The sequence below is a fragment of the Mirounga angustirostris genome, unplaced genomic scaffold (assembly GCF_029215605.1).
Source record: "Mirounga angustirostris isolate CCGP_5_RB_7025 unplaced genomic scaffold, mMirAng1.0.hap1 SCAF_10, whole genome shotgun sequence".
Classification (NCBI taxonomy): Eukaryota; Metazoa; Chordata; class Mammalia; order Carnivora; family Phocidae; genus Mirounga; species Mirounga angustirostris.
Window position 1 is genome coordinate 50,569,439 of NW_026991718.1, and position 15,478 is coordinate 50,584,916.

Here is a 15,478-nt window from a genome sequence, read left to right on the forward strand (position 1 = left end):
GTTAAAATAGTCAAAGAAGTCCTTCATCTGCCTCCCTATCTCTTCCTCCCCACTGAAGCAATACTGAAAAGTTCTGGCCTTCATTCACTTTCAAGTCCTTTAAAGATTTGAGGAGAGCTGTTGTGAAGAGAACATTCACTGCCCTCCAAAACGTCATCTCTCCTGTTTGAGCAAACTTCTGGACTACACTTCCCAGCCTCCCTTGCAGTTATGTGCAACCACATGACTAAGTTATATCCAATGATACTTTAGCAGAAGCAATGTGTTCCATCTCCTGGCCTGGCCCATAAAATTCTCCCATGCCCCTACTCTCTGTTCTTTCCCCTCCTGCTGACCAGGATGTTAACACCCAGAGTACTGGAAGCCACGTGTTGAAGATGGCAGAGTTATCACCAGTGGGTTTCCCAGTGTGAAGAGAGTTAATGTACAAGAGCGTATTTGGCTATGTAGCATTTTACCTGTGGCTTATGTTGTAAAATATCTCAGCATGGCATTCAAAGCCCTCTATCCTATGGCTCTAGCTGACCTTTCCATCCTTGTCTTCTGCTGCTTCTGCCTATGAATCTTGTGCTCTGAACAAACTTTCCTAGAATCTGTTGGATTTCTGGGAAGCTAGAAATACCAAGGGAACTGAGGAGCAATGGCGAGCACATTTATGAACTTTGCCATAACTAGTCCTGCCTCTAGCTCCTGGTGTCTCCTCCCTCTAAATTGTTTTCCCCTTTCCACAAGCCCCTCCACATTGACCAAGTCTTTCTTCTATGACCATAGCAGCCTTCCATGATAGCTACATTGTCCCCACTCCCTCCTGTACCCAACAAGCAAACAGTGCCTGTCACTAAAGAGGACACAAACATTCCAGTTCTTCTCTTTCTAGGCACCTGAGAAGATTGCACTTCCTTGCTTCTTCTGAAATTAGTCTCACTTCAGCCAATAAAATGTAGACAGAAACGATATGTGTCACTTCTGAGCAATGTACATAGAATGTGAATGAGAAATTCTGTTGTTGAAAGCTACAGAAATTTGGGGGTTTTGCACTACCATCCCATACCCTAGCCCAAGCTGACCAATACAGAAATAATGCATGACTCATCACATTTTCTTCTTACTGCCACAGTGATCCTAAAAGCACACAGAATTGGATCCTCCATCAGCACAGCCCACAGGTGACTATGAGAGCAACATACAGCATGAGAATTAAACTTTGCCATATAAACTCCCAAAGGAGATGTTTGTTGCTACAGTATAACCCCGACTATTCAGACTGTTATCTTTAGATGCCCTACATATGTATCTGTCTTATGATTTTGATCAATATTCTCATATTTATAATATTGTGTTTGTCATTGCTAAGTCCAGTATCATTGCTTCCATTGCCAATACCACCATCCTCACCGTCATGAAAGCCACCATCTTGGCCATAATGAATACAGCATCCACACCACTATGAAATCCATCATCACTGCCCACATTCCCACAACTACCACTTCCAGCATCAAGGCCACAATCATTCCCATCATTCCCACCATTACCACCACCAAGCACTAGCACTATCACTTCCACCTTCATGGCTATAATTATCAATGCAATCCACATCACTATTACTTCCCCTTGTTGCCTCCCATTATTGCCATCAACTCCACTAATACCATGTCTCTCATCATGCCACTGTCACCACATCACCTCCACTACCATTGTTAATATCCCCTCCTCTAACATCTCATCTTCACAGCCACAATCACCTCTATCATCATGAAGACAATCACTTTCATCATCCCACTAGAATGTTTTGCACCATTACTTCCACTACCATTGTCCATATCACTTCCACTATCACTAGCACCATCTCTGCATCTATCACTTCTCCAGCCACTCTCTCTATTATGCTCATTATAAATTCCCATTATCATTGCCACTTCCTCACCTCTATCAGCTCTATCATCACACTATCACCCCCAGCTTCACTGCTACCATCACTGTTGGATTCTAGGAGTTATTCACAGCTTTCCCCCTCCCTCTTTGCTCTACCCTCGAGGAGCGTTGCAATAGTTACTCAGGTCTAAGAATATCCTATGGTGCACTGTGCTAGTTAGGGAGATAGAGTGCCAGACTGAATGTCTAGCCCACATGGGTGCAGTATGAGGGCTAGGGCCTGCTCCCCCAGGGAGAAGGCCCAATCATCTCTCCTCATTTTTGGCTTGAACCTTTTCTCCCCATTCCTCTCTCTTTCTTCCATGTGGCAGCCACATGGTCCTGGAAAGGCTTGAGAAATGGAGCAAATGCAAGATGTTTCTGTGTTTCTTGTGCTCCCTTTTGTGGCTTTCTGGTGAATGTGGACATATCCAAGACTTGGGTTTGGACCTAGAGGCAGTAGATGGAGCAGGTCTTTCAGCTGATTTTGGTTCTGAGCCATTTGGACTGACTTATTTGGTCAAGAAGTTCTCCACATAATCTAGCATGGCTCACTAGAGTTCTCATTTTTATATTCTATTTAAATCTTTATTTTTTTAATCAAAGTAATACATGTACATATTTTTGAAAGTCAAATGTTCTACAAGGTTTATAATGAAAACCATAAGACTTCTGCTCCAATCCTGCTCACTTTTGAGTCCTCCTTTCTTGAAGCAAGCACTCTGAATTATTTTAACTCTTTCCTCTAGTATTTATTTCTTTCTAATTGACATGGTAATACTGATATTTCTTATATTTTTCAGTATTAGGTTTTATCTATTGACCTTCTACTATGGAAGATGAGGATTCAGCTCTCTTACACCATATCTTTCTCTTTCTCTCTCTCTCTCTCTCTCACACACACACACACACACACAACATTGATACTGAATAGTCATATTCAGGTTTTGCATTACTATCATTCACAATTAAACCACTTTTCCTTTCTTGTACAACTGTTTGGTTTCCCTTGGAAATAATAATTACCTTGCTTTGCCATTTGCTTAATTTTCCATGATCATTTACTAATTCATCTCTGAACTTTTCAATGGAACTAAAAATTTCCTTTGAATGTACATTACCATCAGTTTCATTTTCTTCTTGGAGACCTCCCTCCTGGAGTCCTGCATCCTCATGGCTAATGTAGACTGGCTTTTCTCTACATATTTTACTTGACTGTCATCCTAACACTTTTCTTCACCATCATTCTCGAACTTTCCTTTGTCTCTATCCTGATCACAGTATCCTTTGTCTATTTCCTCTTCCTTGGTTTATTTCCTAAGTAAGGTGGATAATACTCCCCAAGATCCTCCTGGAAAATACCGCTTAGGAGGTAAATTTGTAAGACCATTCATGTCCAAACGTATCCTTATTTTTAGTGCCATACTCAATTGCTAGTTTGCCTGGGAATAGAACTCTGTGAAAATCATTTCCCTCAGGATTAGAAGCATTGTTCATTTTCTTCTACTTACATGGTAGTTGTAGAGATCTGTGATATAATTCAAATTCAAAATAATTTGTAAATAAACTTCTTTCCCCATGCTGGAACTTTTAAAGTTTTCATTTCAATGTTCTGAGATTTCACTGCAATGTGCCTTAGGGTGAGTTGTTTTTGTTTTTAAATTCAGTTTGCCATATATTCATAGAAAAATTTTGACCTGTAAATTGGTGTTTTGCAGTTCTAGGAAATTTTCCTCCTTTTTAAATTTTGTTTCTCGTAGGACTTACATTTTTATATGCTGCTCTGAGACTGATCATCTAACTGTTTCTGTCAATTTACATTTCTTTGTTATACTTTTTGGGACTTTGTCTCGACTTTATAGTCCAACTCTTCCTTTGACTTTTAATCAGATATGGATGTTATATTTGCATGTTCAAGAATTTTCTTTCTTCTGCTCCTTAAAAAAAAAAAAAGCACCCCCAGTTCTCACTTAAAGAAGGCATAACCTCTTTTATCATTCTAAAAATGTTAATTATAGTTTCTGGGCTTTTCTTCCTCACTGTTTTTTTCCATATTCCTTTTTCCTCTTAGTTTGGATGTCTGCCTTTATGTTGAAGGCCTTCTTGAAATATCAAGCAATTCTTAGCTGTCCATTCACATTGATGTATGAGGCACTGCAGTTCTGATTGGAAGCAGTGGAAGAAGAGAGAAAGTTGTTGACATGTGGGCTTCACCGAAGGGTAATTGATTGGGACTAGCAGTTTCATGAGGAGACCAAATACCAAACCTATAGGAGAAAACTTGGAAAAATAAGTTTCCCAGGAAACTTTCCTCCAATAGCTTGCCTATGTTGTATTACCCTGGCTTCCAGTGTTCTGGGGATTGATGAGGAAGAGAGCTGAGAGCTTCACCTTTCAGAAAACAGACTTATTTTTAATCCCTATTTTCAGAATGACTCTTCTCTCCCTCCTAGTTGTGCCTGGTGCTCCTACGTCCAGAACCTTTTAGATTCAACATCTCAGAGCATAAATCTTCTGTCTTCTGCCAGCATGGAAGGGGATGGTTACCTGGATGCATAGAGTAGAGGAGTAAATCTGGGATGGGGAGGTTTTTACTGCTTTTTAAAAAAAACTTATAACCAATCTTCCTATTTTCCACCCTCATTCTGAACCCTTGCCTTCGGAAGTTTAACTGGTGCCTCCAATTCCCAGGCTTTTCTGGGAATCTGTGGCTAAAAATATTTTACTACCTATCGGTTCCTGCCATCTACCCCCACAACCTTGTGGGCTTGAGTTTCAGCTTTCTGTGGTCTGCTAAGTCAGGTACCACTCATCCATACACCTTCTAATTTCCAAATTCTCAATTCTCTTGTCTGCGCCTGTTCCCTCTCCCATTCTCTTTTTCCCTGTGGGTTTATGATTTTAAAAAAATCTATTAATGACATGTTAGTGGGGTTTCCGGAAGTAGCCAAGATAAACGTGTGTTCAATCAGCAATGATTAAGAAGTCTAATGTTTTCTATTGGAGTTTAGGGCCAATGTAACAGTTAATCATAAAGCATTCTTCTACCTTGCTTTGCCTGCCCCCTCTGGGCCTTTCTTCTGGAGGAGACAACTGTTGAAGGTAGTCCTGATCACATATCTCACCATGACTCTAAATCAAGTGGAACAATCATCCCAAACAACACACACATCATCACCTCTAACATAGCCTTTATGACCACCGTCACTATCACTGTTAGTCTCATCCCTGTCACTTCCCTCACCCTACTTCAGTGCAGCCTGTACTACCATCTCCACCACTGCCCCCGCCATCACCTTAACCACCTTCTCCATCATCTACTCCTGGCGTCCATCAGTACCATCATTTTTGACATCACCACCCTTCCACCATCATCTCATCACCATGACTACCATCAGCTTCACTGTCACCACTTCCATAATCTTCACCAAGACTTCCACCATCTCCTCCAGCATTATCACCTCTAGAATGTTTTCTTAACTATATATTAAATATATTCTTCCATAAGAGTTGCACTAGTGATTTTCAGTTGTGTGGGGAAGGAGTGATTTCTATCTTTGAACACACATAATCCTTCTTTGGACAAAGAGAGGGGTAGCTGGTTTCTCCAGCTTAAGCCACCTACATGGGACGAGGGAGGGGGAAGGGAACATTCACTGAGCCCTTTCTAGGCAACAGGCATCCTACTAGGCACATTAGTTAGAGTATTTTCTCTGGTAAGAATCATTGCCCCAGTTTTACAAGGAGGAAACTGAGATTCCCAGATGCTAAATAACATACTCAAGGCCACACAATTAATAAGTGGTGGAGCCAAGATTCCAACCCTGTGTGACTTCAAAGTCCATATTCTTTCCATTACACTATGCTGGCAAGAAATCTCAGGAGCTTGGTTTAAGCACAATGGGTTATGACTCTGAGCAAAGAGAGCCATAGTCATGGTCCCTGATCCCAGGGTGACCTGATCTGATGAGGCAGAAAGAAGTTCCTCTCTCAAAAAGACTATTATCTAATGAAGAAGATTCTATTCCAGGCTCACAGAGCCTATGCCCTGCCTGAAGGCCTCACTCAAGCAACTCTTCACAGTGCCCAAGCCTGCCACCTCTCCCTGACCTTGAGTTCCCAGAGGGAGGGGGAGGGAGTGTGGACATCCAGTCCTGGGAATGCCTGGGGTTGAGAGAGCTGAGTTATTTTGGGATTGTTTACATTTGGAATCTTCCTGATCTTTGGTCCCAGAAAAACACCCACATGTTGGAAACTCTTCCGAGTTATTCACTGTTGGGGTTTTTCTTCATCTCCTTCAGCTTTTTCTTCTTCTTGGATGGAAAAAAAAATCTGCTAGTGATTAGTCACAACCTGTGAGGCTCAGCTTTTGACAGCCCCACTGAGAAGAGAGAGACAAAGAGGCTCAGAGAGGGGCCCATGGGCAGATGCTGCTGGGAAGGAAACGTGGTTCACAGCATTGACCTCCCGGGATGAGGGATGGTCCACTCGCCTCTCTCTGCCAAGGGACAATCACTCCCCAGACCATGGTTGTTCTACTCCAAGCCCTCATCCCAATTTCACTGGGAGCACAGGCCAGAGCATAACATTAGAAGAAGATGCAGGGGGTCAGGACCCGGAGAAGAAGGCTGAAAAGAGAGGAAAGAGGAGCAGGTGCCAGGCACAAATGATGCCTTTCCCTTAGGCTCTCTGGCCATGTTCTCCACTGACAACCCAGAGTGCCCCATTTCAGGATGGAAGTATAAACTGACAATCCCATACCTCTTTGGACAGCCATATGATCTCTGACAGGTTTTATTACATCTTCGGTCTCCTGCAAATCCCAGGGTGTTGAGAGGGCCTCCTGCTTTTTTGCAAGAAGGCTAAGGGTCGGGTGGGGCTGAGCACTGTCCACAGAGGCCAGGACAAAGGGAGATTGTTTGAGCTGAAGAATTAAGGCCTGGAAGTCAGATCTGGATCCAATTTTAAAATCTAAGGATTGTGAAACATGGTGGGGAGGGGGTAATAAAGGGAATTTGGGAAATCTCCCTTGGTGTACATCTTTTTAAAGAGGTTTCAAGGCAACAAAGGGAAAATCAATTAATACAATAAGCAATAATACAGCAGGATGGCTTAATGTCAGGGGAATGGCAGAGCCATCCCTAAGGTGTATGGGACCCCAGGAAAAAAATTTTTTTGCCAGGTTCCTGTCTATGTAAACAATTTGAGTCAGTCAAAATCAGTGTGTCAGCACCATTCTGAAAGCCCAGTCTTGTGTGATCCCACATAAAAAATACTTCACCAGCCAGGGGAACAATCCACTTGCCAGACTGCCTGCCTAGAACTGAGTATGTCCATGAGGCCTCAGGATGACTGCATAGGCATGAGTCTCATTGCTTCTGGAAGCATCTGGCTGACCCCACATATGGGATAGAGGGTTGGAAGGTACTTGAAGGAGGAGAAGGAGGGGCTGGGGATCATCTAAGGCTCAGTCCAAGCACAGGGTGCCCCAGTCAGAGAGCACTGCCAGCCCTGGTCAGTTCTAATCACAGAAGAGGACCTCAAAAATCTCAAGGAAAGAACTCCAAGGCACAGGGCCATTTGTGCCCAAGCCTCAGGATGGTACTGGGACTAGAGGCAATAATCTTTCAGCAGGCTACCTCATACCACTGCAATAAGAAGTGCTGAGGGGCAGGCGGCAACACCTGGTTTTTAGTCCTAGCTCTGTCTTTTACTGGCTGTGTGACGTCAGGTAACCCTCCTTTCTTCTCTGGGCCTCTGGTTCCTCATCCATACACCAGTGATACAATGTCCACCTCAGATTGCTGCTGTGAAGATTAATAGCCCAGTGCCCTGGTCCTGCCTCTGCCTGAAAGGGGTGGACTTGCCCACAGGCAATATGGTCCAGGTCTAGAATCATGGCCCTGCCTTCCAGAGTCTCCAGGCTGGCAATGTGCTGGCCACCACCACTTCTCCTTGCCCCCAGTGCTGGCCCTGGGGTCAGAGTCCTGCTTCTCTTGAGAAGATGGGCCTCTAGGCCAGGCCCCCTGGGGGAGGACAGAAGGCCTATTATCCAAAACAGGCCGTTGAAGCCAGCAGGGTTCCAGATGCAAGCCTGACAGGAAGGTCCAGTCTGGGTCACCTAAGTGAGGCTCTAGAGGATGTCATACCAACAGAAACACGGCCAGCTTGGACTGAAGGGGACAGAGAGAAGATGAAATGAGACAAGGGGTTATGACAATGAAAGCAAAGACTGAAGTGACGAAGCCATGAGCCAAGGAGCAAGGGCAGCATTCATCTTGGAAGAGGGAAGGAAATGGGTTCTTGCCTGTGGGGGCTACAGGGCCAGAGGCTGAGGAAGTTGCTGGTCTGGGAGTCATCCCGGCCTTGTCATAGAAAAACGAGGTGGCAGCTATGCCCTCAGATAAAACTATTCAAGCCTCCCTCTTGATTCAGTCCTAGGTGTGACTGGATCTTGGTGGTGGCCTAGTACAAGTCCATATTCCCATCCCCAAAGCTGTCACATGAGCCAGCTGAGGAGCAGCCAGGGGCTGGGGGCCAGCTGGGGCATGGGGACCAGGACTTGAATAAGCCAATCATGCCCCCTCTCCCTGACTCCCTCTTTATCTCCTGATTACCAGCCTCAATATACATGGGGGCCTCTTGGAAAATTCCTTCAGATGTCACCTACTCTTGCCTGTGGAGCTGGACTGAGGTCCCCTAGGACCCTCAGCATGGTCAAACCAAGCTAGAACAGTCCCCAGAAGTAAAGGCAAAGGAAGTCCTTGGCAACAACCCAGCAGGGGCTCCATAAGAGCCTGTCATGAAGAACCTCCATGTGATTGCCATCCAGAGCTCTATCCTGGCAGGTGGCTGGCCTGGCCGTTCGCCCACCCTCCTCACACTGCAGAGCCCTCTGAATCAGCCTGGGAGGCAGTCCCCTGCCCAAGCCCCACCTCCATTTGGAAACACCTCATTCCTCACCTATGGCTACTTTCTTTAAAAAACCAAAATGTAGTCTGCCAAAGGATTTTGTTTTCTCATTTGTGAACTTAAATGAAAGTCTTATCAAGATATAAAAAAATCAATTGCATTTATAGTGGATATTCAATGCACCAACATGATCAGAAAGAAGAGACTTTTGTGTATATCAATGACCTTAGAATGAGGGCTAAAGCTGCAGTTGCCATGCCATACCCACCAATGCAGCCCCAACCTGCTAACAAAATACGGGACAGGTACCGGCCCCACCCAAAGAGGAGAAAGAGCTAAGGGCCTGCTGGGTCCAGAAAGCTGAATGAGGGGGAGAAGGGGTCTCCAGGCCCCAGTGGGGAGAAGGGTGGGAAAGAGCACTGAGAAAGCAGGACAGATGAAAGAACTACACCCGAGGGGAAGATTGAGGCCCAAAGCATGGGGACCAGGAGGGTCGCCCCCTCAGGCCAGCCAGTGCACTTCTGCTCAGGATGTCATTACTGTCACAATATCCTTTTCGGTCTTTCTCATAACTAACGACTCCAAGGAGGGAGGTTGTGCATTATTTCTGTCATTTTACAGACGGAAAAGCTGAGATAAAGTGATGACATTTGTGTCCTTCCCTTGCTGACACCCTTCTTCACAGGCAGGAGCCTGATGAGGAACCCAGGGGAGCAGCATGGAGCCACTGGTCCTAGCCCCACATTTTGGTGGAGCCCTGTCTTTGTCCCTCATCTCTCTGGGTGGGGTGAAGTGGAGCCAAAGCTTCCTGAACCAGGTCATAGAGGATGGCTCTCCACAGGACAGGAGGGGCCACTGATCACCAGGAAGTAGCCCAGCCTTCTTGACCAGGTGCCTTCACCCACACACACCAGCCAAACTGCCTGGACCGTGGCCTCTGGCCTGGACCTGTTGTCTAAGAAAACTGGCATCTCAAGAATCAGCCCTCATTCTGTCAAAGACTTAGCCTCATCTCAAGTACCTGTGCTCAAATGTACCCACTCCGTTCTGCTTAGGCCACTCTGCTGGAACTGAGATCGGGCCCAGCCTCCACCATTAGACTGGGGGCTCCCTAACAGCAATTCTGGATCTCTCTCCCTTCCACTTTTACATGTTTACTCCCAAGACTATTTCTTGCTTATTCTTTTCTTTTTAATACCCTGTTATCTCCCCTGCCAAAAAAAAAAAAAAAAAAAACACTGGCATTAAAAGATTGATACTTTCCCCTCCCAGATACCCATCTGTCTAACTTGGATTTCCCTCCATAGACTGACAGAGATCCACTATGTATTTGCCATTCGACAAATGGGTCTGAGTCTCCTCATTTCTCAGATGGAGAAAGCAAGTCTCAAGAGGTTGGGTGACTTGCCTGTCAGGATGCAATCAGTCTTGGACCTCTGGCCTTCCAGCCTATCGTCCTTTCCCTAGACAACCTCACCACGGCCTCCTGGTGTTCACCCCAAGTAAAATCCAGGAGCCAGGACAGGAACTGGGACAAAGAGGAGGAGGACACAGGGGCCCAGGCCTTGACCCCAAGTTCCTATTTATAATCCTCGTTCCGGAGACGGCCACTTAAACACACATTCCTGATAACTGAATAATCTTTGGCACCAAGCAAAAAATAGCCTGTGGCCCAGACCACAATTGCACAGCTGGAGCAGGGTGAGCAGGGGCAACACAGGGCCCCAATGGTGCAGGACAGGCTTCTGGGGGGGGGGGGGGGGAGCGGCAGGCAGGGCTTGGGGTTGGGACAAGTGAGTGGAACTGCAAATATAGCAGTTAAATATAGCCTTGCCGACCTGGACATGGTGCCAGCCTCCTCTGCAGGGATCGTTTCCCAAATAGGCTTGGATCTCCTTTTACCAAAGGAAATGAGAGCCAGAGTCTTGAAGGGAGGAACTGGAGGGATCTTGATGGCAATGGAGCCCAAGGCTCTGAGAAGTCTGCAAACAAACTGGGGACCAAGAAAAATGGCTCTGATGACATCTTCTGGAATTGCCAGTCTGATCAGGGAGGCATGGCTGTTCCCTGAGGCAAATAACAGAGGATACCTCATTTCCCAATCAGCTGGTCAAGACCCCATGCATCTTCCAATTCCAGGAGAACTGATGCTGAGGCCTCTTCTCTAAGAAGGCTCAGACCAGGGTAGAGATGGAAGTGAGAGACATGGAAAATTCTGGAATCCAGAACCCTAAGGGATCTCTGAGGCAAGCAGTAGGCACCTGACCCCCTCCCCCAAGGCAGGGGCCCCAGAGAAAGCAGCCATGGGCCCTCCCTCCCTCAGGACCAGCTGGCCCCAAGATGAACCAAGGTGCTGCTTGAGCCAACACCCTTGACAAACTTTTCTGCTCTTAATGTTTCCTCTCAGGACCCTTCAGTTGCTCCTCTGGGGCACAAGCTTGGTTCTGAGTTCTAAATTTTGGAGAGTCTATGTGGCCCTTCTTCAGGATTTATAGACAGTAATAAATAAGGTGCATGACTCCAGGTCTCAGGTCCTCCTGCCTACACGGAGGCATCCCCTGCATTCCCAGGACATCTCAGGCAGGGGCTCACTCACAGCAGGGGATAGGTCTCCTCACCTGTCTGCTTACCATAAGCCATCTGAAGAAGTTTCACCCCACATCTGATGCCACTATCCCTTGAGAACCCCCTCCATGCCCAGGTGTCCCCAAGCTCCCAAGGTCACCAAGTCTGCAGAATATCAAAGTACTGCTTTCCTTCTGACCCTCCCTGGGCAAGGGTCTGATCCATCAAGGTCTCATGGAGAAATGAAGAGAACATCCCCATCTCCATTACTGTGCTACAGGTACTGAAGCGTCACTGCCTGGGCCCCAAAACCCACAATGTCCAGCAGCTTCTCTCTATCAAGAGTACGATCCACACTTAACACACTGTGTTTGCCCTCCCTTCAACAGCCTTCCAATTTGGAGGAATCCCTCTTGGGTGAGGTCTTGTGAGAAGCAATGCCCCACTCCCCACCTCAGAAGGTGAGAAAGCCCAGGCCTCCCCTCACTGTCCCTGACAGCCAGGGCCAGGTACTCAGCACAGCTCAGCAAAGAGTGTGCCAAGAGCCACCCCTCAGCCTCCCCAGGCTGTGGCTGTCAGGGGTTCTGCGATGTTGTGGGGGAAGGGGCTGGGCCACGCAGGTCCCAGTGTGGGGCCCTGGCCCCTCACTCCACGAAGATGCCCCAAGTGCCAACATGTGCCAGGTGGTAAGCTAGTTACTGAGGGCAGCAGAGGGAACGAGAGCCAGGAGGCCCCTGGCGGCTGCTCAAAACCAGGAACGCTGAGAGCATTGAGGGAGGGCAGTGGGAAGCCCAGCTGGTGGCAGACAGGGATTGGGAAGGCCTCTGGAGGCCAGGAAGGCAGAGGGGACAAGGGATTCTAGGCAGCGAGCCTACATGTAAAAGGCCTGAGTGAGGGGAAGGGAGGCCATCTGAAGATGTGGAAGAAGGGCAGCATAGCTGGTGCTCAAAAGGAGAGGGGGAGAGACAGGAGGTACAGGACAAGGTTAGAAGAGGGAGTGGGGGCCAGATCATGCCCTGGACTCCTCCTGAGGGCAACAGGGGGCCCTGAAGGGTTTTAAGCAGGGGTTGACCTGATTGATTTATATGTGAGAAGGGTCCTTTGATCACGGAAAGTAGATGGGAGGGGGCCCGGACAGGATGTGGGCAGACCAGTTAGGAGGCACTTGCTAATGTCCAGATGAGCAGTGATGGTAGCCTGAACTCAGGCACTAGAAGGAGGTAGAGAGAGGTGAGCAGTCCCAAGACATATTTAGGACAAACCATAAGACATGGTAAATACTTGATGTGAGAAGGAGAGACAGAGAGAAGTAAAACATTCACTCATTCATTCACTCAACAGTGATGCAGAGTTTCTAACACACGTGAAGTTCTTTGCTGGCCACTGGGGATACAACAAGCTCTCTGCTCGTGGAGGTTTACCTTCCAGTGGCATGGGGGCAATGTAAAATCAACATGAAATCAAACACAAGATTGTTTTAGGTAGTGATAAGTGTTATGAAGATAATAAAAAAGGATAAATAATAAAGAGTGATTTGGGAAAAGGGCCTACCTTAGGTTGGGTATTCTCTGAAGCCATTTCCAGAGGAGAGGATTGAACGCTAAGGCTCCAAGTGGGGAAGAACTTGCAGCCTGTAAGGAACAGAAGGAAAATCAGTGTGAGCAGGGTGTAGTGTGAGAAGCTTGGAAAGTATGAGGTCCAAGGATTAGGCATGTGCACATGCTCAACATGCACGCACGCACACACGCACACATGCACACGCACGTACACACACATGCCCCTTAGGATTGTGCGGAGTTGACTTGACACAGAACAGATTTGGGGAGAAGAGAAAGAAAGGAAGAAAAGAAGGAAAAAAAAGAGAAGACAAGAAAAGCCATCACTGAGAGGTCATAAAATAAACAGGCTCTCCACTGGAGCCACCAACCAAATTTGCATCACTAGGTCAGTTCAAGGCACCTTACACTGTGAAATTTTATGTAATTGAGATCATACTTTTAGTCTGGTTTTTTTTTCACTATTATACTATGTAAAAAGATAACTTTGTAATCCAATTAAATGTGTTTACATAAGATATCAAAAACCTAAGGCTATATGCCATGGAAGTCCTTACCAAAGAACAGCTAAAGTAGCTGTGTAATTTCAGATAAGAGATTTTAAGGAAAAAGCATTACTAAAGATAAGGTGATTCCTTCACAATCGTAACAGATTTAGTTCATCAGAAATGTGTAACTAATTTAAATTCTATGCACCCAATAACAGAGCCTCAAAAGTGCAAAACATAAAAATTAACAGAACTTCAAAAAAAAGCTCACAAATCCACAATCACAGTAGGAGATTTTAAGACATTCTGTTAGTAATTGATATAATAAAAAGAAAAAATATCGGTAAGGGCATAGAAATTTTGAAAAACAGGATTAACAAACTTTACCTAATGCACCTATGTAGGAAACAGGACTCAACAAGTGCAGAAGATACATTTTTTGTTCAAACACACTTAGAAGATTTCTATAAATAGATCATATACTTGGTTCCAAGGCCAATCTCAAAAAATGTGAAAGAATGAAATCATAGAGCATGCTCCCTAATCCCAGTGCAATCAAACAAGAAAAGTGTAACAAAAAAAGATAACAGAAAAATCCCCCTATGTTTGGAAACTAAGAAACACCCAAGTGTCAAAAATAAATCATACGGAAACTAGGAAATATTTTCAACTGTATAATAATGAAAATATTACATATGAAAGTTCGTGATGCAACCAAAGCAGGAGGGAAATTTACTGCCTTATAGTAGATGTATTTCAAAAGGCTGAAAAATAATGAGCTAAGCATCAATAAGCTAAGTTAGAACACCACCAAAATAAACCTGAATAAAAGGAAATATTAAAAATAAAGGCAGAGAATGATGAAATAGAAAACAAACATACAATAAAGAGGTTCAACAAAAAGAAAAATAGAGTCCTTGAAAGAACTAATACAATTAACAAACCACTAATGAGAATGATCGAGAGAAAGAGAGAGAGAGAGATGGAATGAGAGAAGACAATAACCAACATCAGGAGGAGAAAGTGGACATCTCTGCAGATGCTCTAAAGATTTAGAAGGTTAAGGGAATGCGATTTTTAAAAAAATGATGAGAATAAAGTTGTACGCTGCTGATATATCACGGAAAATAAGAACCAGGGTGACCTGTGGGGGCAGCAACCACCGAGGCAGCCGCTGCCCATCTGCCCTCCCCGCCAGATGCCCTCGTGGCCCAGGCTGCAGGGCGTCCCATTCCAGGTGGAAGCCTTTTGCCTCTCTAGTCCTCAGGGGCTGAAGGGTCTCGGTGAACTTGACACAGACTCGAATTAACGCAATTTACCCAAGCCAGAGTGTAAACCAGATGCCAATTTGTTCTTCTGCAGCAGGGACTATCCCTTTCTATCGCCTAGAACACACCCTCCACTCCAGGATACCCTTTCCCAAGGTCAGAGTGGAGAACAGAACAGCAGAGTATAGTTAAGTACATGAGGTCGGGAGCCAGGCTGAGTTCAAATCCTAGCCCTCTCGTTTCACTTAAGCTCTCTGAGCTTACGTTTTCTCACTACAAATTTGGGATAACAACAGATTATTGTGAAGATTTCATGAGTTAATACCTGCAAAGCAGTTAAAACAGTGTCTGGCATACACTAAGCACTCAATAAACGTTAATCATAACAACTGCTACTACCTGAGAAGGCAAAGTCTTACCCAGAACATGGCCTGGTCAATGTGGAACTCGAAAAGAGTTGTGGATTGGTTTAGAGGGAAATTTTACTTTGCTCTAGGGAAGCCCAATAAAATATCTCAACTCTGCAAGTGGACCCCCGCCCCACTTCCTGAGCCTCTCTTCCCTGAACATGGCTGGCAAGCAGCAAGCAACTCTGGGTTCTCTGATCCTTTTCATTCTAATCTCACCATTCCAACCCACCCGACCTCTTGTAAATGAGCTAAGCATCAATGAGCTAAGTTCACAGTTACTGTAGCTGTGAACCCAAAGGAGTTTCTTAATGCCCTGTACCTTGATTTCACATAAATTTCACAAAATCATCAACATGGCTGGGTTGTTG

General features: G+C 45.5%; 1 long non-coding RNA gene across 1 annotated transcript in view; it reads right to left on the reverse strand.

The window, feature by feature from the left end:
- Nucleotides 1–15,478, reverse strand: part of LOC123851183 (uncharacterized) — a 56,412-nt gene that overhangs the window by 35,755 nt on the left and 5,179 nt on the right. The window contains exon 3 of the long non-coding RNA XR_008506879.2: nt 12,940–13,019. This is a non-coding gene — a long non-coding RNA (uncharacterized LOC123851183). The remainder of the gene's footprint in view (nt 1–12,939; nt 13,020–15,478) is intronic.